The following is a 26768-nucleotide window of genomic DNA, read 5'->3' as shown; positions in this document are numbered from 1 at the left end:
TTCGCTGATTAATTGGGAGATGGAGTTTGAGAGAGATTTTCAGCCCTGGCTGGCTTCGAACTGCAATCCAAGGAGTCTTTGCCACAAAAGCCCTTTTTTTTACTTCCAATTAAAACAACAAGGAGACCAAGGGGACTAGAGCTTACCTGTACCTTGTCAAGAACTGACCAAATACTTGCCAGAATTCTGCAATGACAAAACTCAGTAGATGTGATGAGTTTTCGCACAGATATATAGCTAGATGAACATATTAACAAATGACATTTACACAGACATACACACTGTGCACATAGGTTTTACAGCATGCAAAAATGAATTTCAGCAGTAGACTCTTTTGGAATTCCAATAGTAAATGACTTTTTTTTGCCCAATATTTTAAAACCACGTGGTTGGTTAGAAAAACAATTTTGCTAGCAAACAACAATTTTCAGATTATCAAATGGAGAAACCATATTTTGATAAACTCCATGTTTATCAAACATGCCATGTTGAGGGGGGTGGCAGGACACAAACACACTAACAGAGAACACGTGGCATGGCATAATGGCGCCTGAGCTGATGCCTGTTAAACCCAATATTCACCACGTGGTCAATGCTAGAGAAAAGAACTTTTAGATATCTTTGCTGACAAAGCACATTGGTGGTCAAGCCTCAGTTTCAGAGGTCTGTGAGAAGAGGCAGCTTTGTGAGCAAGGCACACAACGATGGTACGACTTGGGAATTTTATAAAGTAAGCAAGTAAGCAGGAAGATGAGAGAGAGGGAGAAAAAGGAAGAGAGAGAGAGGAAAAGAGAAAGAGAGAGAGAGCCTGAATATAAGTGACTTCTAACCATTTACCATTGCAGTGGCAAAAACTATATCTGAGTGAGTATTTCGAGCAGGCCTCATTGCACTGTCAAGAGGCATGCTAGCAGTTTCCCAGCTTGGGTGTGACTGTGATGCAAAACCCAAAAAGCACGGGAGAGAGGCGCCTGGTAAGTGGATGAGCTTACCGGGCAGAAGCAGCAGAAGTGGCAGACGGAGCGGCAGAGAACCCGAGCAGCAGCAGTTTCACTCACCAGGGTAGACAAGTGGTGTGGAGGTGGAGGTGGATGTGGAGGCCAGCAATGGTATTAGTAAAAAGTGCCGTGTGGCGACTCGCAGCAGTTCGGTCACGTAAAAAGGGCCGTCAGGACTGGGGATACTCCCAGAAAAAGAAGAAAAATAGATGGTAATTCCACCTGTCCTGACTCTTAAGCCCTTCCCGAGTCATGGCACCATATATGTTACGTTTTTTTAAGTAGGTAGCCGGTAAAGGAGAGCGCCACGCGGTATTCAGGCAGGAGAGAAAGTTTATTACTGAACTGCTGGCCTGTGGCCAAGATGATCCTTGGCCCGAGAGAAGGGAGAGAGAGAGCACTACTGATTAAAAGAAGGAAAGAAAGAAAGAAAAAAGAAAGTAAAAAGAAACAAGAAATTAAGAAACCATTCAATCATTTACACAGGAATTCAACAATCCAAAATCAAAATATGGTTTCAAAATTTACTATAATCTCTTCAACCATCAATACAATATGGAATTATCAAAATAGTAGGCATTGAAACAAATCAGACTTGCACATACATGATCAGGTCATGTTGATAAAGGCAACAAAGTAACTCAATAGGAAAGGGACAATTTTTCAACAAATCAAAGTGGAAAAATTAGATATTCATATTAAGAAATAAACTTTGACTCTTCCTTTATAGCACACAAAAATTAATTTAAAATGGATCACAGATCTAAAGGTCGAAGCTACCTGTATCAGGTTTCTAGAAAATGCAGTGTAAAAAATATCTGTGTAATTTTAGGCACTAGGATAGGAAAAGGCACAGATTGTCAACTTAAAACATGATAATTTGAATTACATCAAAATGTAGCATTAAATATGAAAAGTCTATAGACTGAGACATGCATTGCCAGACACACTTTGTAAATCTGAAAAACAAAAACAAAAAACTATGGTTCAAACATACAAAGGACTCTTACAACTCAATAGCAAGCATATAAAAAACTGAGTGAAAAACTAGTGAAAAGGAAAATCAACGTAACATTTTATTTTTAATTTATTTAAATTAATTCTTGCAGTCATGGGACTTGAACTCAGGGCATGGGCTCTATCGTTGAGCTTCTGTGCTTAAGTATAGTGCTCTGTCACTTTGAGCTGCAATTCTGCTTCTGATTTTCTGGTGGTTAATTGAAGATAAGAATTTTATGGACTTTCTTGTCCAGGCTGGCTTCAATCACCATCCTCAGATCTCACTCAGCCTTCTGAGTAGCTAGGATTTCAGGCCTGAGTTACCAGTGCCTGGCCTTGACTTAACATTTTATGTGAGGAAATATCCACATTAGCAAGAACTAATAAGAAGTCAAAATAAGCTAGTAAAGTAGGAAAACATCTTGAACAACCATTGTGACAGAAAAATAGTTACAAAAATGTCCCAGAAGGACACGAACAAAATCTTGACATTGTTATTCATCAATAAAATGAAGGACAAAAACCACAATGACATAACACCTAATACTCAGTTGAGAGTTTAAAAACAAAACCACAGACTCTATACATCTAATGTGGTTGAGGATGTGGAACCATAGTGGTGTTAGAGCGTGCTGGTGGAAAGCAAGTGGCACATCACTATGAAAAGTGTTTTGATAATTATAAAATTAAGCATACATTTATTGTTTGCCCAAGCAATAGCCCTTTATATCCACTTTAAGATAAATGAAATGCATGTCTACAACACAGAGAGCCATTTTACTCATCAGAACCATGGTAAACAGCTAAATCCACACAGTTTACTAATAAAGAACAGTATATTTGTACTATGAAATTTTACTCTTCCCAGCAATAAATAAATAACAAACTATGAAACAAAAGTGAAATAGGTGAATTAACATCGGTGCATATCTATCTATCTATCTATCTATCTATCTATCTATCTATCTATCTATCTCTATCTCTATCTGTGTTTGTGCGTGTGTGTGTGTGTGTGTGTGTGTGTGTGTGTGTGTGTGTGTGTGTGTGCTAGTTTTAGAGCTCATATTAAGGACATGGCTGCTTTTCCTGAGCTTTTGTGCTTAAGCACAAAGCCACTTGGGTTAGCACCCTACCACTTGGGTTGCATCTCATCTTAGTTTTAGCTTTTTGGTGGTTAATTAGAGATAACAGTCTCACAGATTTTCCTGCCTAGTCTGGCTTTGAACTGTGATCCTCAGATGTCAGCCTCTTGAGTAGCTAGCTTCTAGGTGTGAGCAACTGGCTCCTGATATAATCCCATTTTTTTTAAATTTGAAAGTAGGTCAAACTAATGTATAGTGATAAAATTCAGATCAGGCATTGTTTGGAGGGGTTGATACAAAGAGGCCTGGCGGTGGGGGCGGTTCTTAGGATGAATTCATTGAGGGACTGGTGATGGATTATTTCACATCTTGAAGGAGGTGCTATTACATAGCTATCTACACACTTCCCAAACCCCATGGAGCCACACACTTAAAATGTGTGCATTGTGTTATATGTAAAAGTTGATCAAAAACTAACATCTTTTACTGATAAAATTATAAAACAACAGCCACAAAAATGAAGCCTTGAAGAATGCTGTATCAAATTCAAATGGTTCTTTTTATTGAAGGAAAAGAATTTATTACTCATCTCCAAGCAGTTATGGAGAATATAAAATATTGAATAGCAATATCATAAAATTTAAGGGGAGTTCAAGTTTCAATTCAAATACAACTATGATTAAACCTTTTTACATTAACAAATTTAAACTTCACAAAAGCAGAAGACAGAGAGAGAGAAAGAGAGAGAGGCAGTAACTGCCTCATTTTTATATTAAGGAAAATGAGCTTGAGAAGTTAAAATAGTTTGCTTAGCATCATAGTAAAGCAGAAGCTGTGATTCAAACCCAGTTATGTCAGCACTAAATCCAGTGCTTTTTCTTCATTGTGCCACACCATTTCTCTCCTCATGAATCCTTTTTAAAATATCTTCAATAACCAAACCTTACAATGTTCTTTCCATTTCTAGGCTTTAAATTGCATTTCTTTTGATGTTATTAGATAGAAAAAGACTTTTTCAGTCAGCAGTTCCCCGCCCCATCCCCTGCCTGAAATCTTCTCCATCTCTAGCTTTTCAGAGGTGCAAGGATCTTTATCTTTCTTGTTGGAGGTATAAAATCTTTGAACAGTCAAATTAAATTCAGTTTCCTATTAGCATTTTCTCTTTCCAACATGCACTGCAGATGAGAACAGGAAATGGCTCAGTATTTTTGGAGAGCAATTTGACAATCTGCATTAAAACTCTTAAAATTTGGCATATCCATGGGTTGAACAACTCACCTGCAGGAAATGGATCCCAAGGAAGTGATGAGATGTGTGAATAACGATCTCTCTGCAAGAATATTCATCACAGCATTGCTAATAATAACGAGATCGGAAACAAAGCTGGGGGCATCAGGAACACATGTCTGTAATCCTAGCTACTCAGGAGGCTGAAATCTGGAGCATCACAGACAGAAAAGTCTATGAAGCTCCATCTCCAATTCACCAGTAAAATGCTGGTCTGTAGGGTGGTTCTAGTGGTACAGTGGTATCAGTGAGCAAGAAAGCTGAGTGAGCGAGGGAGAGCTTAGTCTTGCGGGAATCACCACATAAGTCTCATGACTTATTTTGCATAAGCACATATAAACATCAATCTAATTTAAGTGACTGTACCCAAATTTTCCTGTCCAAAATAGCCAAATAACACATATATGTTTGTGTGTCTGTATCTATAATGTATATTTATTTCTTTAGACATATGCATGTGCATATCCCATTCATTTCCCTCCTCCTATATATCTAACCAAGATGTTGATGGATACTGTGTCTGAGTAGCAATTGTGGGCAAATACATACTTCAGTGAATTATACATACACGCTTATACACACAAACTCATGCACATACATGTTTCTGATGTGTGATTTGCTGTGGTTTTCACCTTGGCTATGGGGAAAAAATCTGTAAAATATAAGAATGCTTTTCAAAAATAAAGCAAATCTGTATTCCATCAATTTTTAAAGAAAAGGCTATGCTAGCAGATAAGCAAAGAGAAAAGAAATTTGATATTGAGGAAGTTTCATCCCTTTATGGTGTGTATTTTATAACCCAGTGCAGTTGCAAATTTCTTTATGTTGATGCCTGAATAGTTTTGATTACTCTCTAAGATTATATGTAAGCCAAGTATTTAGTAGACAAGTGAATAGATACTTTACAGCCCTTCTCAAAAAGGACGTGAACAGAGGGACATTCTAAAGATGACATCTAGTGGTTGCTGTGGTAACCTTACAGATGGCTGTATTTTCCTGATCTTTCATGTCGGCTTCTAGTATTAGAATCAGCATACTTTTAGCTTCAACCCAGAAAGGAGATAGGAAGTGATGGCTAGTAACCCTTACAGATATACCTATGAGAACTACTTAGCTTTAAAGAGAAATGTAGTATAGCTGAATGTGATAGTACAAACCTGTATCTAGCAATTGGAAGGCTGAGGCAGAAGAATGAGTTGGAGGTTACCTAGGAATACATAGAAAAAAAGCAAACATGCACAAACATAAAGAGTCTAGAGGACTTACAGTGGGTAGGTTGCAGAATAGTCAAAAGTGATTAAAGGAATTTAAATTGTGTAAGAATTTTCATGGTAACCTAAAAGAACTGGCACTTAAGCTAGTAATGAATGTTCATTTTCTTACACAGGACTTGCTATGTAACAAGAACAGAATGCTTTATAAAACACCATCTCCTTTACATCTGTTCCCTGGCTGAAACCTTAAACAGTCCTGTAAAACAATATTATCATTGTCTTATTAAAATTATGAGAACATCACTGAGACATGGAGAAATTAGAGGAGTTATATAAAGCATGAAGACATGGAGTATCTAGGTTGTTTCCCCAATATTTAGTGTAGGACTGTTCTAAGTGTGTCTCTTGGAGAGAGACTCACAAGCAATGCAGGCTTATGCAGCCTAGTATCTCAGTCATATTCACTAAACAAAAACTGTGTTGAACATGACACTCTTGTAATTTCTGAAAGTGTAGTGCCCCCTCTTATGATATTAATGTGTGCAGCTAAGCTTACAAGACTAATAGTGCTACACATAATGTTACTTTGAAGCCTGGCTCTAAGATAAGATGGATAGTTAAATGGTTTAAGTCTAGTAAGTGCAATAGCAGAGATATATCAGAGCTGAGGTAGTCAGACGATGTCTCCCCAAAGATTTGGCCTTTGTTAACTGCCCCTCTTCTTCCTCAGAGAGCAGCTGTAGAGAGGGCACAATGGGAATATTGTGTGAAATGCAGAATCTTAGACCTTATCCTGGATCTGACTTGGGATCAATACTTCATCAGGATCCTCATTTGCAGGCACATGGAAACTTGCAAAACCCTTCCTTACAGGATATTCATTGTACAGCATTTCAACAGTCTATGTGCGTGGAACCCCACTGTAGCTCCCCAGACAGTGTAAGCAAGGACAGAGGGATGGGGATGAGTGAAGCACTTCCAGGACTGCATCAGTCAGAGCTCTCACATGGACTGCAGAACAGAAGATGGTGAGTAGTGGGACACGGAGGCTGATGTTTGAGAAGGGCTTAAGACCTGTTCCTTATTCTAGAGATAAAGATGGATAACAAAAAGTTCTTGAGTAGCAAATGATGTAGGAACTTTTATCTAAAATTTGTAACATATATTTTGTCATACATTTGGAACTTAACCTTTGGGTTGGGTGCCACTCCACGTATTTCCTATGTCATCACCTCACTAAATCTATTTTCAACAGATGCACCCTTAACTCTATGAAGCTATGCAAAAAAGAATGAAGTAAATATTGAAGGCAAACAGATACACTGGGAATCACACCTATCATCCAGGTAGGGGTGCCAAAGTCAAATGGATCTAGGAGACTTAAATGCCCACATGACTTTGTCTTTCAGATCGGAGGGACAGTAGATGCAATATTGACCTTTACTCTCTTAGCCAGGAAAGGACCCTTACATCCTTTCCCCAGGCTTCTTGTGATGAGAAGTCTGTGAGAGACAGAAGCTATTTTTTTTTTAAAGCTGTCAGCTGTCCTCCATAAGGAAGTTAGGAACAACAGGAACCAATAAGAGGTGCATTCTCAGGTGTATGTGGGAGAATCTTGTCTGTCTTAGAGGAAGGAATGAGGGAGGAGGTAACAAACTGTACAAGAAATGTACCCAAGGCCTAACGTATGAAACTGTAATCTCTCTGTACATCTCTTTGACAATAAAGAAGAAAAAAAAGAACATGGAAAGAGGAGTTTTGGAAGGATAGGCAAGTCCACTGAAAGAAATCTTCCATCTTGCAGGCTGACAACAGTGTTATATCCCCACATGAGTCATCAGAGATATCCAATGACTGGTTGAGGGACAAAGACAAGGAAGAGATAAATACCCCTGGACACAGGGTGCTGAATATCAGAAGTCCTTGCTATTTATCAGGGAGTTGAGCTACAGAGTCAAAGGAAAAAAAGTAAACCATCAAAAAGTCTACATCTGTATCTTGTACCGTGCTACCTAGGACTTTTTTGTTGCTGTCAGTGATTTTTACCAGTTCTGATGATATTCAATGGCAGATGCAATTGTTGTGTTTGGTGACAAGTCAGATTCAGGGAAGATTTGCACAGCTTTCAGCCAGGGTTGGGCATGACTGGCTGTGATCTACTAACCTATGTGATATATTAAACATTTCCTAACACATCTTATAACAAAGAACTGCAACTTAAATATTACTTGGAAAAACAGAAGCTGCATTCAAGAGCCAGTACCCACACAGAACACAAGGAAGTCCTGTTGGCCAGAAGGAGTGTAGATTTCCTATCACCTATGAGGTTGTTTTCTGAGATGATTTGTGTTGTCCTTTATCATCTGAGGCAAATTCTGAGCTGGCCATGATGGAAGCTTTACCAAGGGTTTACCAAGTTAATGGGCCATGTTTTAAACTCAGTGTTCAGCTATCATAGTCCCAAGTCTGCCAGCTACAACAATGTAGAGGTTATATTTGCATTTGGTCAACCCCATAATCAAAGCTGGGGAAAGTGCTTGAATGTACTCTGAGGCTAGGAAATTTCTACACTGCACAACAGGATTAGATGGTCCCTTCACATTCAGCTTAAATTACTTCCACCAGGATCTCTTTAGGGCCATTTAGATCAATTTCATGGAGTGGAAATCACAAGTAGTATGCTCTTTTGTTCCCACACCACATTCCAGGTGCTAGATTTTTCTTTTTTTCTTTCTTTTTCTTCGTTCCTTTCATTTATTTTTTTTCTCTGAGGTGATTGTCATTTTTCTCAACATAGATATGCCATACATCAAGGGTATTTTGTAGAAGACATGGAGAATCATGACTTCATTCTTGATTATTTTGCCTTTATTTTCTTGTATAAACTAGATTGGTGGAGAAAAATTTGGTTTTTCTTCTCTGTTTATGATGAGTCAAGATTGCCAACTTTTAGCTTCTTTGTATTGTTGACTTCAGTGAAAAAAGTTCTATTTTAGTGATATCATTTGTCCTCTTTAAAAAAAAAAGTATAGCCATATCTAATAGTCTCCAAGTCTTTGGCTTTAATAGACATATCATCTGAGTTCCAATATATGACCAACAACTCACCAGCAGCTCTGCAAACATGTAACAAGAATGTGGGTCAGGCTGTCAGTTTATCATCCATAGGTCATCCTCTTGGACCTGTTTCCTGGCTCCCTTGAACAAATTAGTCATGCTAGGATCTGTTACTGACAATTCATCTCCCAGCTTTGGAACTCACTATGATACCTTAGGGGTCTAAAGACAGAAAAAAATGGTATACTGGCTTCAACATGATGATGTGCTGTTTCATGCAGTGGAGAGTTCAGTATGAGATCAAGGATGGTTTGATCTAAGTGTTCAATGTCACCTCAGTTTTTCTTCATGGAGTTTGACTTTACTCTCAGGAAAGAATTTCCAACCTGGTGGTTTCTTGTCCCAGGTCACATCTGCTGAGCTCAGAAACTCTCTGAATTGCTTCAGGAGGGATACATGCATCTACTAGAATCAATTATTGAAGCCAAGGAGACAGAGTGCTTTAGTTTGGCTTAGCCTGGATCATGTGGCCATCCTCACACCTCACACTATGAGTATGTGTCTGTGTTGGGGTATGTGTGTGTGTGTGTGTGTGTCAGGGAGAGGGATCTGAGAGACAATGCTCACATGGATTGATTTGGTAAAGAAACAGTTTCTCAAAAGAACTGGATTCTAAGCCAACAATAACAACAGAAGTCTGGACATGTCCTAATAGATCAATGTGAAACTGACACAAGATACCAGTTTTGTTACACGAGGCTGAACCAAGTTTCAAATATTTTCAGTAACTTTCACTTATCACAGAAGTCTCATGTAAGATAATAGTTCAAAATTCTCCACTTTGTGATTCTTTAGCCATTTTTCTAGATTTGAATTTGAACCATGTTATGTGGTGTTTCACAGAAACCATATGGGGTGATGGAACCCCCACTCCCCACCAGTAATGCAGTAATGCCACAAATGCTTATGGAGTCCTTTTCTTTGGCAGCCACTAGATTGAGCACTGTGTTTTAAATTTAAATTTGATGATTTGGAATGACTCATAGTGGAAGTAAGATATATACCCTTAAATAAGCAGATCACAATTCATTGTACAAATAACCTACGCTTGTCTTTTGAGATCCCACACAATGTTAAGCAAAACACCTTTCTGTTCTTCCTACGTTTTCTTAAGCATTAAATGGATTCTTTTAAGTTAGGCTTTCTTCCTGGGATATATTGAGTTTTGGATAGATGAAGTCTTCTGCCTTTGGTCATTTAGCTAATAAGTAGGAAGGACCTTTGTGTATTCTATTTGGAAATACCAATTGTTTTTCCTTTTCGATCTTAGGAGCATTGTCTATTCTTTTCTTTCTTCCTTAAGTATCTTAGGAACTTGTTGTCTTACTGAATTGAACATGTTTGATACTTGAGTAACCTCATTAGTTCATCTGTTTCGCTCATGGAATAGATTCTTTCTGGTAATCTCATGTTTATGACTTTCTTGCTCACCTACATAGAATTCCTGTAAGTATGTTCTGCAATACTGTTTTAGTAGTCACAAACTGATTTAGTGTGTGCTTATCTTGAAAGGACTTTGTTCTCTATCAATTTATTTTTGGTGGTAATGGGATTTGAACTTGGGACCTTCTGCTTGGTAGGCAGACACTCTATACTTGAGCCACATCTCCAGTAACTTGGGGTTGGTTACTTTCAAGACAGAACTCACTTTATGCCTAGACTGGTCTGGACTGAGATCTTCCTACTTTTTATGCTTTCTGCCTCATTTTCATTTGTTATATTGAATGTTTCATTTCCAACATTTCCTCCCCCACCCTGAATTCCCAGAACAATTTCTTTGCTGAACTATTCATCTCTTTTGCACAATCACACCCAGACCTTGAATTGGCTTCTTTACATTATTAATTTCTGTATTTCCTATCAGCAGTCATTTTAAAAATTAGACATTGTTGGGCTGGAGATATGGCCTAGTGGTAAGAGAGCTTGCCTTGTATACATGAGGCCCTGGGCTGGATTCCCCAGCACCACATATACAGAAAACGGCCAGAAGTGGCGCTGTGGCTCAAGTGGCAGAGTGCTAGCCTTGAGCAAAAGGAAGCCAGGGACAGTGCTCAGGCCCTGAGTCCAAGGCCCAGGACTGGCCAAAAAAATAAATAAATAAATAAATAAAATAAATTAGACATTGTATTATCTGTCCTATTTCAACCATTTTATTATCTTGGAATTTAGCATTGAAGAGTTATGAACTTTTGAAGGCGTTATATTACCTCCTCCCCTCCAATTTCTTAGATTTCTATGTTGCAATACAGTATTTGCAGAGTGACTCACATTTCTCACCCAAATAGATCCATTCAGTGAACCTGAGACCAAGTCACAACTGCTTCCCTGGTTCTGTAATAAGTTTTGGGGTTGTCTCCTATTAAGTCAATGGAGAGGTAAAATCTTTTGGAATTTAGAGATGTAAAAAATGAAGGGTCTTTTATTCTCCCTGGTTGAAAGATTTGACTTTAAAATCTCTTCTAAGATGATTTCCCTTCATTGAACCCAGTGACTAAACTCAGAAATTCAGGAATCACCTTCTCCACTGTCAGCTTTGCTTTTCTTTATTTTGCTATTATTCATTTAATTTACTTTGTTCTTACTGTGAGGTTGTAATGGGAAAGCCTCCTTTCTGCAGGGACACAGAACTTGACTCTTTAGCTAATGATTATCAAGTCCAAAGTCAATCTCACTACTACATTTGGGATTTTCAGCATCCCTGAACCCAAACTAACCTAATTATTTTTCATATCTTCATTGATTTAATTTACTTTGTGCAGAAATGTTAATGAAGACAATGATTTAAAATGTAAAGCTTCACACAGTTTTTGAATATTCCATAGTTTTGATACTATTTCAAAAAATTAATTTGATACTTTTCATGACAAAAGTCTTTTTTCTAAGTAAGGATTACTTCATTTAAGTGCTTGTTTTATGTTAAGGTGGAATTTATGATTAGTGTAATGTTCTCTAGGGGATTTCTGTGATTTTTCTCTGGGTTAAAGCAGTTAAGTACTTGATAAATACTATTTGTTTCTGTGTTATGTTTTTAAATGGTATTTGGCTGACTTCAGGACTGAATTATTTTTCCTGAAATAATTTTGCCAAAAAGACCAGCAATGTTCTCATTACTCTTCTTATAAATGACTGCACAATCCAGTCCTAGTAACAAATTGATTATGAAATGGACAACAGGAATACATGCTAATGGTGCTTCTTATGAGAATGAATTAAGAAAATTATTCTGTTTGAGGTGCCTCATACTTCTAAAATTTGACTTTAGGTTTTTTTTTCCCCAAAGTATTATTTAAAAAAAATGTTTTAAGCCGATATGTTGATCTGTTTTCTTACAAGCAATCCCCGTCCCCCTCCCCAGAAGAAGAGAGAACTTTATTCAGCTGAACTGCTGGCCTGCTGCTAAATTCAAGGCACGTGTAGCAGGCTCTTATAAGCAGGTTTTTTTTTTTTTAAATCAATTGTGGGTTTTGAACTCAGGGCCTGGGCACTGTCCCTAAGCCTCTTTGTGCTCAAGGTTAGCCCTCTACCACATGAGCCACAATGCTACTTCTTTACAAGCAGTTTTGATAGTCTCAGTTCCTGGAACTTAGTCCTTGAAGACACCGATGTTACATTTGAGAGCATTTTGCTCACTTGGCTCCAGAATGTATTCAGTTGAGAAATGAAAATGGGTCTCAGTATATAATGTAGAATGATTTGTTTTAAATGACACACAAACTGTTTCTGGCTTAGGGATGTATTAGTTCTGAATCTTGTGAAAGTAGATACCTACATGACATGATATTCCAGATAAATGTTTATATGAAGAATTTCCTCTGGCTTAATTCTTTCCAAACACTGTTAGTTTTATGTAATAGGCAAATAGAAATAGGAAGAGGTAGTAGCACTATTCTATTTCAGAAAGCTATTTTTTTCTCTACATTTTTGGTTAAAATTATTTTAGTTTTCATACAGTATACTCTAAAGGAGCATGTTAGTGTGATGTGTTAATCATGATTAGAGTGTAAGAATTGTGGTACAGATGTGATTTCTTGACATTTGGGGAGACCTAGAAGATATCTTGTGTATTTTGTTTTAGAAATAAAGGGCAACTAAGTAGAGTGCTTATCAAATCCTCCCTTTTAAAAACAAACTAAGCAAGTGAAACAAATTGCTTGCTTTATATTTTGATTTTTCTTTCGTGGTGGGACCTACCTTGACTGTTTGTTTTGCTTTATGTTTGACTCCAATAGAGATTAACATATATTTTATAGAGTTATAGTTTTGTAATATGAAGGCAAATGGGAAAACAAGCAACATAAAGCAAATTTCTGCCACAGTGCTTTTAATATCAAGACAGATTTTTATCTAACAGAGCCAACAGAATGGAACACGAGAGTACCAGCAGCCCAGGGCTGTAAACACAGCTTCCTGATGATATATCCCCAGGGGGATTGATCATACAGTTTCTGTATTATTCAGCTTGCCATTCTCTGGCACAAAACTCATTTTTACCTTGGAAAATGTCTCTTCCCGGTATATCCAGCTGTCCTTCATTCATAAAGCAATGTTTGAATAAGATAGCTGTTTACTATGAAACAATGATAATGCTAATAATGAATCACTAACAGCATAGCATATTCCTTGCCATGGATGGTTTATTTGATGCTAAACAGCTGGAGGAAAAGTAGGGGAAAATGCAATCAGGCATTTAAATATCATCACGGGATGTTTCCAAACATAAGTGTCCAGATGTTTACCATTGTGGAAGTGATATGTTTGATTGCCTGCTTTTTCATATTTTCTCTGTGTCTTCTGATGTTCTATAGATGGCGTGATAGACTATTCTTCATTTTTTTGGTATCCTGAATAGCTTTTCTGATCATGAATGGCAATAGCAGTGCTGAAGATAAGCAGAGGCAGCTCACACGCAGGGCTTGTGGGAGACAAGGAAGGAAATGAGACTTGTGGATTGTGGCTAAATGGGTCCCTCTCCTGGCTAATGCGTATGGAAGCATGCATTTTTAAAAAAGCTTCAGCTGAAGCAATTTCAGTTTTCAGTTAAAGGACTCTAAAGCATGATGACTAGATGGACCAATATTCCCTTAACTTTCCTTAAGATCCACAGGCTGAATAATCAGTAATATTTAGTTCTGTAATATTTAGTCGTAAGAAAGACAATCTAATACGACATTGAAGATACTAGTTCTGAATCTGGTCCCAGTTGGATGCTGATGGCTCATGCTTGTAATTCTAGCTCCTCAATAGAATGAGATCTGAGGTCACCATTCCAGTGACAGAAAGCAAGCCAGGGCCTGAGAAAACATTAGAACCTTGTCTCCAGTTAACCACACAACAAACCCAATCTGGATGTGGAGCTGTGGCTCAAGTGGTAGAAAAAGCTAAAGGGACAGCACAGGCCCTGAGTTCAGGCCCCAGTATTGACTTGTCTTTTTTCAGACTAATAGTTCCTCAGGAAAAATTATAAGTCTAGAGTAAAATTCAATGAGAAGAAAGTTTTGTCTAGGTTCTCAGGGTACTATACCAAAAACAACTTATGCTTTCCATTGTACTTTTCCAGTACTGGATTGTGGTAACTATTATCATGGCCCAATGCTCCACCAGATTAATCCATTGTCCTACTCCCCGCTCCTCCAAAACGAATGATCTCATTATAGATGGCATGGTCTCAGAACTGGATTCATAAGTCCTAGTGCTAAAATAAATACAGATTCCTTCCTATGCACGAAAGAATAAAATTAGTCATTTACTGATGTATCCCTGCAGGAATCAATAATATTACAGATTGTGGAGGAGCCAAGAAAAGATTGGGCATATTAATAACTCAGCCTGCTCACTGAGTCAGGATGACTAGTTAAAGAGCACTCTGCAGTGATGACAACTCCGTGGCATAAGGAACAATGTCATCATTAACATGTGGAACTGTTTAGCATTTAGAACACTTCACACAGAAAGAGAACTTAACACAGGACTATTTATTACGCTTCAGACAGATGGTTTAATGTCTCTTTAGCCTTCAGTCTATCAGGCCACCCGTGGTTTTCTTCAGCCAAGGGCTTTTTAAAAATAATTGGTCCACAGCAATTTTCTAACAAGACTGACTGCAATCTATTTCCCTAAATCTTTTTCTTTCCCTTAACTATCCCTTACAGTGGTTTGTGGCTGACAAACCTCTCTGTCTGACACTGAATCCTCACGTATAAGTAATTACTGACATAAAAGAAGATGAAAGGCCTGAGATTTCATCATTAATGGTTTCTTTGCTATAGGAAAGCAATTCAGAAATGATTACTTTGGAAAACAGTTCTCTGATTAGACATTGACTCTCTCTGGAGAAATGGTTGCCCCAGAAGCCTTCAAGACTGGAAATGACAATGCAACATGGATGATACCTGTCAGTGGCAATGCATGTGGCACTGAGCATCTATGCTTCTCTCCCAGGGTAAATCAGAAGAGCAACTGTGCCTCAGAAGGAGAGCACATTGTGCAGAGAGAACAAAGCAACCACACATCTCCTGATCTCACTATGCAAGGAAGAAGAAGCAAGCACAGGGGAAAAGCAAACAGGACATACAAACTTCTGCACCAATCTTCCTGACCCCTACACTGTTCTGGTCACTGCTCACCTCTCCAAACCCTTCTGTGAGCCCCTTTGCAGAAGCAGAGCAACCTAGAGGCCCAGAGTCTCCTGTGATTGGTTCACATGGCTGCTTATTTGTATATTCTTGCCTATATCATCTCTAATGAGTATGTTTCCAAAGAGGCATGCAAGTAGGCCTCGCGGCAAGGAAAAGCAATGACATCAAAGGACAAGAAGGTTTAGTAAGAAGATATGTTTAACAGGTAAAGTGTTTCCTGATCATGCACTGAGGAGGAGGGATGGGCTTGAGATGACTGGAAGTTTGAGCTCTGCACTTGTACCTGGCTCTTCTCTTTGGAAAAAAATGTTTTGTTGGAGATCTGGTTTCTGTGTTGACGTCGAAGAGGGAGTTGGACTGGAGTCCTCCTTGCTTCTGTGGCTGCTTCTGCCTGGGTCTTGCATTGAAATAATTAGTTTCCTGATCTGTGAAATAAAAAGTCCTTGGCACTGTCATTGGTGTTGCTTAACCATATACTGTGTAATTCCCAGGTGCTAGGTTCTAGTCAGTTCGTCTGCATGAAGCAATTCAACAGCTCTCTGCTCCCGGTACACGAGGGGGACAGGCAGCTGACCATCGGGGACGCCGGCCTGGACGCGGCCAGGCCCCGCAGTGCCTTCGACTTGGTCAGCTTCTCCCAGGAGCAGTTCCGGCTGGTGCACGTGGAGGTAGAGGTGAGGGATGTGAACGACCACGCGCTCCGCTTTTCCCGGGCCCAGAACCCCGTGGAGATCTCAGAAGGGGCGGCCTTGGGCACGCGCATCCCCTTGGAGGTGCCGGTGGACGAGGACTCGGGGGCCAACGGGGCTGCAGAGTGTGCGCCTGGCGGAGCTGCACAGCCCCTTCCCAGTGGAGCGGCAGACCCGTGCGGACGGCGCCCAGTCCGCCGACCTGGTGCTGCTCCAGGAGTTGGACCGCGAGAGCCAGGCCGCCTACAGCCTGGAGCTGGTAGCCCAGGACCGGGGCGCCTGCCGCGCTCCGCCACGGCCGCCCTGAGCGTGCGCGTGCTGGACGCCAATGACCATGACCCGGCCTTTCCGCAAGGCGCCGTGGCCGAGGTAGAACTGGCTGAGGACGCTCCGGTGGGCTCTCTGCTGCTGGAAAACCACCTCTTCCAGCCAGACCTGCGCTGTGTCTCCCTCACCGTAGTCGGCCCAGTGGACTACGAGCGCCAGGACACCTACGGGCTGGACATGCGGGCCCAAGACCTTGGCACAGAGCCTCGCGCTGCCACCTGCAAGGTCCATCATGGCAAAGCTTCCATCTTCATCATTCCCATAACCTCTCCAGGTGCGCTGCCACCATCACCAGCAGGGACGCACCGTCGAAAGCCAGTCCCAGGAAATCTGACGCCAGCGCCGCACCCAGCTGGTAGTGGATCGCAAAGTGATCCAGAACCTGCTGGCTCCGGTCAGCACCTTGGACAGAGACTCTGACGCCAATGGGCAGGTGCATCGCGCCCCCTACTGGCAAGAGCACTTCCAGCTGTTGCAGAAGCAACAACTTGGGGGACCAAGGTGTTGGGGGAACCGCGCGAGCGCATCCTCAAGTACAACCCGACACGCGTGGCCGAGGGCCATGGTGCGCCCTGAAACCCTACACCGTGTGCGGGGGCGACGAGAACAACAATGGGACGTTCTTCACGGGGCCAGTCCATGAGGTCTCAGTATGCTAGAATAACCCACCTGGTGCTGACCTGGCCACTATGGCTGTCAGGGACCCAGATTTGGGACGCAGGGGCCAGGTCATTTTTTGGATACTGCAAGTGGAAGTGGGCCATGTTAACGACTCCACACCCACTTACTCCTTATCTGGATATCTGGATTCAGTCACAGAGCTGCACATTCCGTGGTGCTTTGCCTGCTAGTAGCCCTAGGAAATAAAGCCAAGACTGTTTGAAGCCCGGGGGTCTCTGAAGATGCACTGACGATGTGCTGACATAGGTTCCTTATTGCTATTCAAAGGCCCAACCCAGCTGTCTCTGATCACAGGGAGCACCTTTGGGCTACGTAGGGAAACTGAGGGGGGAAAATGATAGAATGAAGGCTGCAATGCTGAAGTGCTTGGCTTTTTATTCCAAAATTTCGGTGATCTCCGGGTGCTAGCACGGAAGCTGACTTCAACAGTCCCTGTGGCGGACCTCCTGGCCCAGAGGCTGGCTGGCTTGCTGACAACCACAGGCTTTGCGCAGTCCAGCACCGCCACTACGCTTTTTAGAACCTAGGGACGCGGCGCCATCTGGTGGATAAGCCGTGCTGGTGCCGCCGCCACGACAGGAGAAAGAGACGGAGGGTGGATAATTTAGGGAGCCAGGTAGCCTAGGTCTGCGTTTTGGCCACAGGTTCCAGTCTTTTGCTAGTGGCCATCGGCAAAGTCACTGGTTTGTGCCATGGTGAGGCTAGGACACGGGCTAAGGAATACGCTGTGTGAACACTGACCAACCAGTTATCAAGCAAGGGGCAAGGGAAGACCAAATCTCTTCCAGTCACAGATTGTCAGGGGCTGACAGTTTGGCCCGCCACTTTTCATTCTAGGTGTGGGGTCTGCAGAGATTTCCTACTGTGAGGACCCTAGAGTATCTTTGTGTCCCTCTGTTCCAGGCTGGACAGGCACTCCACAGGTCTAGTAAGTAGAGTGCCTTTGGCTTTTACTGTCCCAATTAATGTTTAATGGATTTTTTTTTTTCAGGCCAGGAGCCTTTGGGAAATTCAGGGCCTGCTCATAAGGGTGAGTGGGGGAAAATGCTCTGCAGATGAGGGCAGAAGTCCTGCGAGTCACTCACATGTTCATGTCAACCCAAGCCTGTTTCCACTCTGTTGTTTTTATGGTTCCTCCTTTGGGTGTGAAATGAATCCAGTAATCCCCAGAGTTACCTTCCTGAAGCATTCCACACGAGGAATGCAGTGAGGACTCCATTAGCTTCCATACCTAAGGGTGAAATATTGTCAACTGCTGCTCACCTCTCTTTTCAAATGAAGTTCAATCTCAGCTCCTTTCCATTGCTGGTCTCATTTGCAGACACAATGAATCTGCTGTACATGTAAGGTAATTTCAGAATATTTATTGTTATCTCTAAGCAATGTGTTTGACATTCTGTACATTTTTTTTATAGCTAGTGGAGTAATTCTTTTCTTTTCATTGTCAGGACACATTCATTTCCAGATGAATGCAGTGTGAAGGGCAGTGAGAAAGGAGACAGAGAGCCGAGTGACAGCAGCTGTAATAGTAGGAGAGAGGCCTTTAAGAAAGCATTTGATGGTGTCAAAGCAAAGGGGGTGAGTTCAAACTTGTGACTTTGAATTACTTCCTCTTATTATTAGTTCTATATTAGTCCTCCTACATGAATCCCAATTGAATAAAAACAAGCACTAGAAGCCCCCAACTATATATAAATCCACAGAGGCAAACATCTCAGTCATTTTAGATTGCTATAGCAAGATGTCTTAGGTTGAAGGGCATAAAACAACAAACACCTACTTCCTCCTAGTCAATAGATAAATTTCATATAGAGTAGAATTTCATTTGCTGGGAACATATGAGTATGTGGCTTTGTTTGGCTTTATTTTGTTTAGAGAATGCATCTCCTGCTATTCGGTCCACCTGCTGTATTATTTTGAGGTTTTTGTGTCCTATAAACACAATTTCTGAAAGGGTCAGATTCTCTAGGATGGCATCTGGTTTTGAGGTGAGGAATGGCATAATTGACTGTGAGCAGTTTTTGTGTGTGTATGAATGTGTGTGTGTGTGTGTGTGTGTGTGTGTGTGTGTAGAAAGTGGCCACTAGAACTTTTAGTCTCCCAAAGAAGACACCTTACCTCAACATGACTTTTAGTCTGTTGATTCAAGTACCTCCTCATCATAAAGGTGTGAGCCTAATCTGTGTTTAGATAATTCTACTTTTTATTTTTTAAAGCAAGGTGGCTTTCAGAGATGCATCTGTTTCATGATCACTTTCTCTGAATAGCCACTGTTTTGTGGCTGTCTTTTCTAAAATGAGATAGTTGAAGTTGAATAGTGATACTGAATGAACTATTGCTGGGAGCTGCAAGGTCATATATCCAATGGCCTATTAAGTATCTCCATCTGACAACTTTAATTTCTAAATATAGTCTCAGTTTGTTTCTCCACACCTTAATTGCTAGTATCTCTCCAAGACTCTATCACCTCTTGCTCAGACAAGGGCGGTAGCTGCAGACAGGTAACTCTGCTTCCATTCTTGTTCTCATGTGCACTATTTTTTACTGGCCTTGATTCTGTTTCTTCTTAGTATAATCTCACTTTTCAAGTTTTCAAAGTCTTCTCATTTAAAGTGAAATTAAAAAATCCTATCTTAGTTACTACTTAGTTACTAGTATAACAGTTGAACTCCCAACACATTAGCTTAAAATAAACATTATGATCATGAATTTGTTTGGAGGTTTGGATCAGACCCAGCAGGGATGGTTTGTCTCTACTCTGAAGTTTCAGGGGCCTTTTGTGGGGAAGATTTGGTGGGTGCTAGAATGATCTGAAAGTTTATTCAGTTGCATGTCTGGGATGGGAGCTGGACTGACTCAAAAGCTAGTAAAGCTGACTTGGTGGATGGAAGATAGGCTTCATGTTCCCTACATGTGGCTTGACTCCCTTTAACATGGCAACCTCCATGCAGCCACCTAGCAACTGTGACAACTGATGGCAACACACATAAGCCATCCATCTGGCAAGACAGCCATATTCCCATGGTGATCCAGCTTCTGAAATGGCAGTCATTCGTATACTGGTTTTAGCAGTTGCAACCCCACCCAGATTTGAGGGAAAAAGACAAAGACCCCACCTCTACTGGGAAAATTCTAAACAATTTTAGAGCTGTATTTTTAAATCAGTTACATGTAGCTTAAAATTTCCTACTTTATCCAGTGTCTTGTCCCTCCTATCCAGATTTCTTGCCACTCTTTCCCTTGATAACTTGCATCAACCTATCAGTTTTCTTTTTGTTTGTGGAATATAACAAGCAGAGTTCCACCTCAGACCTCCAAGATATTCTTCCATCTCCTGATGATCCATTGCTTACTTCTTGCCTTCCTTAGGACCTTAGCTCAAATGTCCATCTATGTACAAGGTCTTCATTGGGAGGACTGCTTTCCTCCTTTGTGCCCTCTTTCCTCTTTTTTCCATTTTATTTAAACTGCCTGCCATTATTTAATTTTTTTATTATTATAAAAGTGATGTACAAAGTGGTTACAGTTACATAAATCAGGTAATGAGTACCGTTCTTTCTGGATAACGTCACTCCTTCCCTTGCTCACTCCCAACTTTTCCCTCCCATCCCCACCAGCAAGTTGTATAGTTCATTTTCCACATAGGGTATAATAAGCACAACTGCTGCATTTGTTCACCCTTTGTTATTGTATGTATCTGTTATGTGTTCCCTATTCTGTGTTAAATTGTGAATGTCAAGTACGTATTCAAATCCCAACCACATCAAACAAAAACAACCAATTTACTAAATGGCTGAATGAAAGGCATGATCTAACCAGCACATCCATTGCAACTTCTATGTCTGTTTTTATGAACATAATTGCATTTAAGATTAGGGTAAAACGTATTGATTTTTTTCTTAGAAGTACTATTGTTCGCCTTTTCTTTCCAGGGAAATTTTAATATCCTCTTAAAACTTGAACATTTTACTAAGAATTTATCCTTCCAGATCATTTAATGTTAAATTAGCCTATTCAGAAATGTCAAATTACTGGAACTCCTACTGTTTAGTCTCTAGTTAGGGAGTTATTAGCAGCTTATTATTTTCTGACTCAGTGTCCTCTTCCTAACAAAATAAGCAGGCCCTCTGGGCCCATCATACCTCAAGTTGCTATGGGGACATGTGATAATGACAATACTTTTAAACTGAGAGAAAATAGTTTCTTGGTAATGACCATCAGATTTCATGTGACTGAACAATAAACTTTCAACAATAAACTTTCCTTTGCTTAACTACTATTCCTGTACCATTCTGGGTTCTGGGAGCTGTGTTAGGTGTTTTGGAAATGTTAACTCAATATGTACAACAAGACTGTTAGGTGGGTAGCCCATCTAACATAACCCCATTTCACATGTGGGGAAATAAAGGCAGGGAAATATGTGAATAATTTGATCAGTGCTGCCTAGCTGTCATAGTTTTCAGCCTGAGAGGACAGCTTCTGCAGTTCATGCTCTTAATGTTCTATTGTAATATACTTTTGGTAGGTTTTTAAACACTTACTTTATTTAAAAAAAAGATTTAGGACCAATTTATATTCCTGAAGCTCTTTCTATCTTTAGTTTGAATGAAATGTTTTGATTTATGCTTGGTTTGTACTCCAACTCTGCTGCATTTTCTTATAAAACCTTTAGTGGGATTATTGAAAAGATGACATACGAGTGACAGCAAGACAGCTGAATGAAAAGCCAACATGTAGAAGATAAGACATTTAGTAAAAGAATTTAAAAATAACTTTTGCATCTTTAATAGTTAACAGAATGGACACATTAATAAATACACTACTAAATCTTCTAATTGTGTGTGTGTGTGTGTGTGTGTGTGTGTGTGTGTGTGTGTCTTTGTATTTTGTGTATGCTGGTATGGGAGCTGGAACACAGGGCCTGGGCACTCTCCTTTAGCCTTTTTTATTTTGCTCAAGAGTGGTACTCTGCCACTTGACTCACTTGACTTCCAGGTTTTGGTGGTTAATTAGAGGTAAAAGTTGTATGGACATTTATGCTTTTAATCTGTTATCCTCAGATATCAACCTTCTGAGTAGTTAGGATTAAAAGTTGAAATGAACTATGTAATCTGGGGGGTGGGTGTTGGGAGGGAAAAAACTGGGAGAAAATATGGGAGGGGGATGACACTGTTCAAGAAGAAATGTACTCAATACCTAACTTATATAACAGTAACCCCTCTGTACATCACCTTTACAATAAAAGAGTGTGATCCACATATGCTTGGCTGAAACAACTACCTTCCTTCCTTCTTTCCTCCCTCCCTCCCTCCCTCCCTCCCTCCCTCCCTCCCTCCCACCCTCCCTCCCTCCCTCCCATCCTCCCTTCCCTCCCCCCTTTCTCTTTTTTGTTGATCTTGAGGCTTTAACTCAGGAACTGTCCCTGAGCACTTTTTGTTCAAGTCTAGTGCTCTACTACTTTGAGCCCCAACTCCACTTTTGAGTGGTTAATTGGAAATAAGAGTCTCTTGGGAATGTTTCTGTCTAGGCTGGCTTTGAACCAGGATCCTCAGATTGCAGTCTCCTGAGTAGCTAGTATTATGGATGTGAGCCACTGGCACCTGGCTGAAATTTCATTTCTGACTGTAATTTCATGCATTTCTTTCACTTAACATGTGTTAGAAGTTCCAGAAAATACCTTAATTGGCTTGCATGAACTTGACTTCCACTTCATTTCCTCAGAATGCCAGCAGGTGGAGGTGCAAGTTGTTGGTAGAAAATGACAGAGGAAGAAAACAAGTGACAAAGAACTGGATAACAAACCTGTGCACTACTGAGTGTTGTCTCCATTTTAAAGTATATTGCTACTTAGCATTTTGGATTTCCTCTGTTTAGGTTTTAAAGCTTTCTTTTAAATTGTTCCAGATTATTCAATGTGAAAAACAAAACATCAAAGGATCAAGAAAGATTAAACCAGCAAGAACTTTTTGTTACTTCCCGAAAATAGCTACCAAGACCAAATATTTTTTCCAAGATCCTTTACCCCAGGGCCCTCAGAACTCAACAGATGTTGTTTTCAGGTCTGTGCTTCTCAAGTGAAGGGCTGCCAGTGCACATGATAGTGTTTGAAACTGCAGGCTAGCCATACCTTCTCCTCTTTCTGTACAGAATGATGAATGAAACCATCATTCAGTGGAGCAGCATTCATGGATTACCTGACATCTCTCAGAAATAGATTCTTCATTCTGAAATATCACAACTCATACTGACAATTAACGGTTTGGGAATATACACATTTATGTGTTTTGTCATGCGTATGTAGGCTAGATCACATGTACAATATACATTTCCTTCAAATTATATCAATAGGCAATGACAGAGCACATGTTGATCTTATCAAATGCAGCACACTTAATGAAAGAACATCTCTCAAGTGATCTTTGCTGCCATGCATACATAATAATGAGGATACGTGCATACCATTCATGAAGGTGAATGAAATATTGAATTAAGCTCTTTATTTACTTGTGAATGTGTATGGGATTCTACTGGCATTTCAGTTGTATTTCAGAATAACTTTGGGATAGACTGAGAGCCTAGATTCTCCTACCTGAATCAGGAAGCTTGGAGGGAAAAGAAGAACAATGTGCATAGGTTTAGGATATCCAAGTCATCTCTCTATGCTGGCATCTGAGAGAACTACCGAGTGTTTGATGGGCATAACAGTAGCAGATTTTGGCAATGGTTAAAAATTCAATGGAAGAACCTATGATAATTTCTGGGTATTTGTAAGAACTAAAGAGAAGGCATTATGGCGTCTAACATCTGGATTAGAGTCCTTAGTAGATACCAACCTACAAAAGGAGGCTAGAGGGAAACTGAGGTAGTAGGTCAGGTGAAAAAGGAGTCAGGCTCCAAATGCAATGATTTGGGAGCTGTGTGAGCAGTGGACCTTTTTGGTGTTTAACTAGATCCATGGGCTTCAAGGAACAAGTATGGGATAGAAGCATCTGGATTATTTTGTTTTTGCAAGATTGGCTGAGACTAATGGGAAGAGTTGAATCGGCCAGTTCAGAACACTAATGTCTCCTACTGGAAAAGTCTAGGGTTGTTAAGAAATGTACTGTTCAGAAAAATAAATAATAGCTACAGGTAGTTATTGAAGTTTAAGTGGCTATTATAATTGTACTAAAATTCAATTCAGTGACAAATTCAGTGGTCTGGGCACAGAATATTTTTCTTGTTGTTACTGCTTAACAGCTGTATACAGCTAGAGGCTGTGAAACTGGCAAACACAGGAAGCTTCAGGGGCCTTCAGTCTCAGGCTGGGGTACACTGTTGGCCCCTCTTTGTTCTGGGGTTCCTGACTTCTTGGATTGAGCAGTTACTGAGCTCTCTGCTTCTTTAGCAATGTGGAATTCAATCTTGTAAATGAATCTAGCAGGTCTCCATACCAGATTCTTTTCCTCTACAGAACTTGGACCAATATATCCATGCTTTCTTAATCCGTGACAGTCAGCTTTTTATAGGTTTATGTATTTCAAAGTAGATCAATAGATGGTATGATTTACTATAAAACCTGTGAAAATTTTCTAATAGAATGTTCAACCGCATAAGATTTTCTGTAGGTTGACAGATTTCCAAAGGCTCTTGCATAAATTTATAGTCCTCATAATAAAACCAATAATTTTAAACATTTTGTGGCAATAGTCATGAGAAAGCCTGTTGACTCATTCCTGAGCTCTTCTAAGAAAGAACTTAGAAGTTTTTAAGACCGCTAATTCATATTTTAGTCATGCTTAGGCAAGAAACTAGTCATTACTTTTAAATCTTTTGGCCACTGGATTCTCCTAGATAGAAACTGGATCCCACGGTCTCTTCACAGAATCTGTGTGCCATCACAGGTGTCTGCTTACCAGGTTGGTGCTATAACAGTTGCAAATCTTTGATTTACCTTAGACATATCTTTAAAGCAAAAATATACCTATCTTTTCGGTTACATCTAATAATACTTGAAATTTATTAAAGTTGTCACAGGCTATGTAGCTCAGTAGTAGAAAGCATTTCTAACTTGAGTATGAGGCCCTGGGTTCAATCCCTAGTGCCACAGATATCTTATTCCCCCAATGGAAATCTCTCCAAACAGAAGCAAAAACAAACAGAAAATGATGACAACAACAAAAACAAACAATTGAGAAAACTCAAACCAAGAAAATCCCCAAAACATTTGTTTCTTGATAACCACAGGAGATTGATGTCAGGACTAATGAATACTAAAATGTGTAAATATTCAAGTTCCTTGTGTAAAATGATGTATTGTTTATATATAACTATGCTCATCCTCTCATACACTTTTAGTACAAAATACAATGCAACTTTATGTAAACAATTATAATACTACATTGTTTAGAAGGTAATAAGTCTACTTTTTGGGATAGATGCATTTTCTTCTAAATATTTTCTACCTGTGATTGGTTAAATGCACAGATACACAGGACCATTATAACTTTTATGTAAATGAATTCTGTGGGAAAAATGTATTGTTGCCAGTTCTGGGGCTTGGACTCAGGGCCTGAGCACTGTCCCTGGCTTATTTTTGCTCAAGGCTAATACTTTACCTCTTGAGCCACAGTGCTGCTGGCTTTTTCTGTTTGAAATGAACCTGGGGCTGCATGCATTCTAGGCAAGCACTGTACCATTAAGCCACTTTCCCAGCCCTAGAAAATTGGGTGTTCTGTATGCAGTTTCTCAATTAAAGCTCTTCCAAAAATAGGTGGAATATAAACTCTTATAGTCATTAAGGAAATCTGTGTAATTTAGATACATACATTGGTAGGTATTATTCTATCTTAAAAGGAAATCTTACTATTGGAAATGACATAAATGAAACTGGAGGACATTATGTTAAATAAGCAAACCAGATGTAGAAAGAAAATTCCTGGGAGATCTCTCTCAAGTGTAATCAAAACAGGTCAAATTCATAGTAGTAGAATGAGGGTTACTTGGATTAAAAGGAATGAAAAATGAGGAGCTAATCATCAAACTGTGTGTAGTTTCATTTCTGTGGGGCAAAGAAATTCTAGAGATTTAAGGTATATGACTAAAATCAATAATACTGTATTGTGTACTTTAAATTTGCTAAGAGAGTAGTTCCGAAGTATTCTCACCAAAACAGAAAAGGTAGCAACGTGATCTCTAGCTTACTATGTGTTAGTTTATTAAAACATCATTCTGAAGACCTTAAATATATACAATTTAAATTTAAAATGGTTGCCACCTTAGCTATTACTTTTGCCTTCACTTAAAATACTAAAAAACGAGTCCTAGGATGGTTCATATTTTTTTATACTGGCTCAAAATTATGTCTATGTGCTTCATCTAGGCAATGTATACCTGCAGCTTATACTTTCTCACATCTGCATAGTTATTCACTGAATGAAGTTGTCACAGTTTATTTGTATGTATTATAATTGATGGCCATGCAGGAGATAGCCAATGTTTTATTTTTGTGCATAGTAAATTAAATCACACGTTTGGTGGACATAGACACTCATTTCATTTGGTCATGTACCTAGGAGTAGGATTTTTTTTTTTAGATGAGAAGAGTGATTGATCTAAAACTTGCAACTTGAAATTTCTGACTCCACAATTGTATAACAATTCCATTGTATAATAACTACTACCTGATTGCAGCTAATAAGAACTCTCCCTGTTATTATGTTTTTCTAAGCAGTTTCTCAATTCAATTGAGAATTTTCTA

The 26768-nt window shown here is 39.7% G+C and overlaps 1 pseudogene; it reads left to right on the top strand.

Moving 5' to 3' along the window:
- Nucleotides 1-24388, top strand: part of LOC125347577 — a 59567-nt pseudogene extending 35179 nt beyond the window's left edge.
- The last annotated feature ends 2380 nt before the right edge of the window (nucleotides 24389-26768 follow it).

Source organism: Perognathus longimembris, chromosome 3 (genome assembly GCF_023159225.1).
Source record: "Perognathus longimembris pacificus isolate PPM17 chromosome 3, ASM2315922v1, whole genome shotgun sequence".
NCBI classification, from domain to species: Eukaryota; Metazoa; Chordata; class Mammalia; order Rodentia; family Heteromyidae; genus Perognathus; species Perognathus longimembris.
The sequence above is the reverse complement of the archived record's forward strand: the minus strand, read 5'-3'. Positions and strand labels throughout refer to the sequence as shown.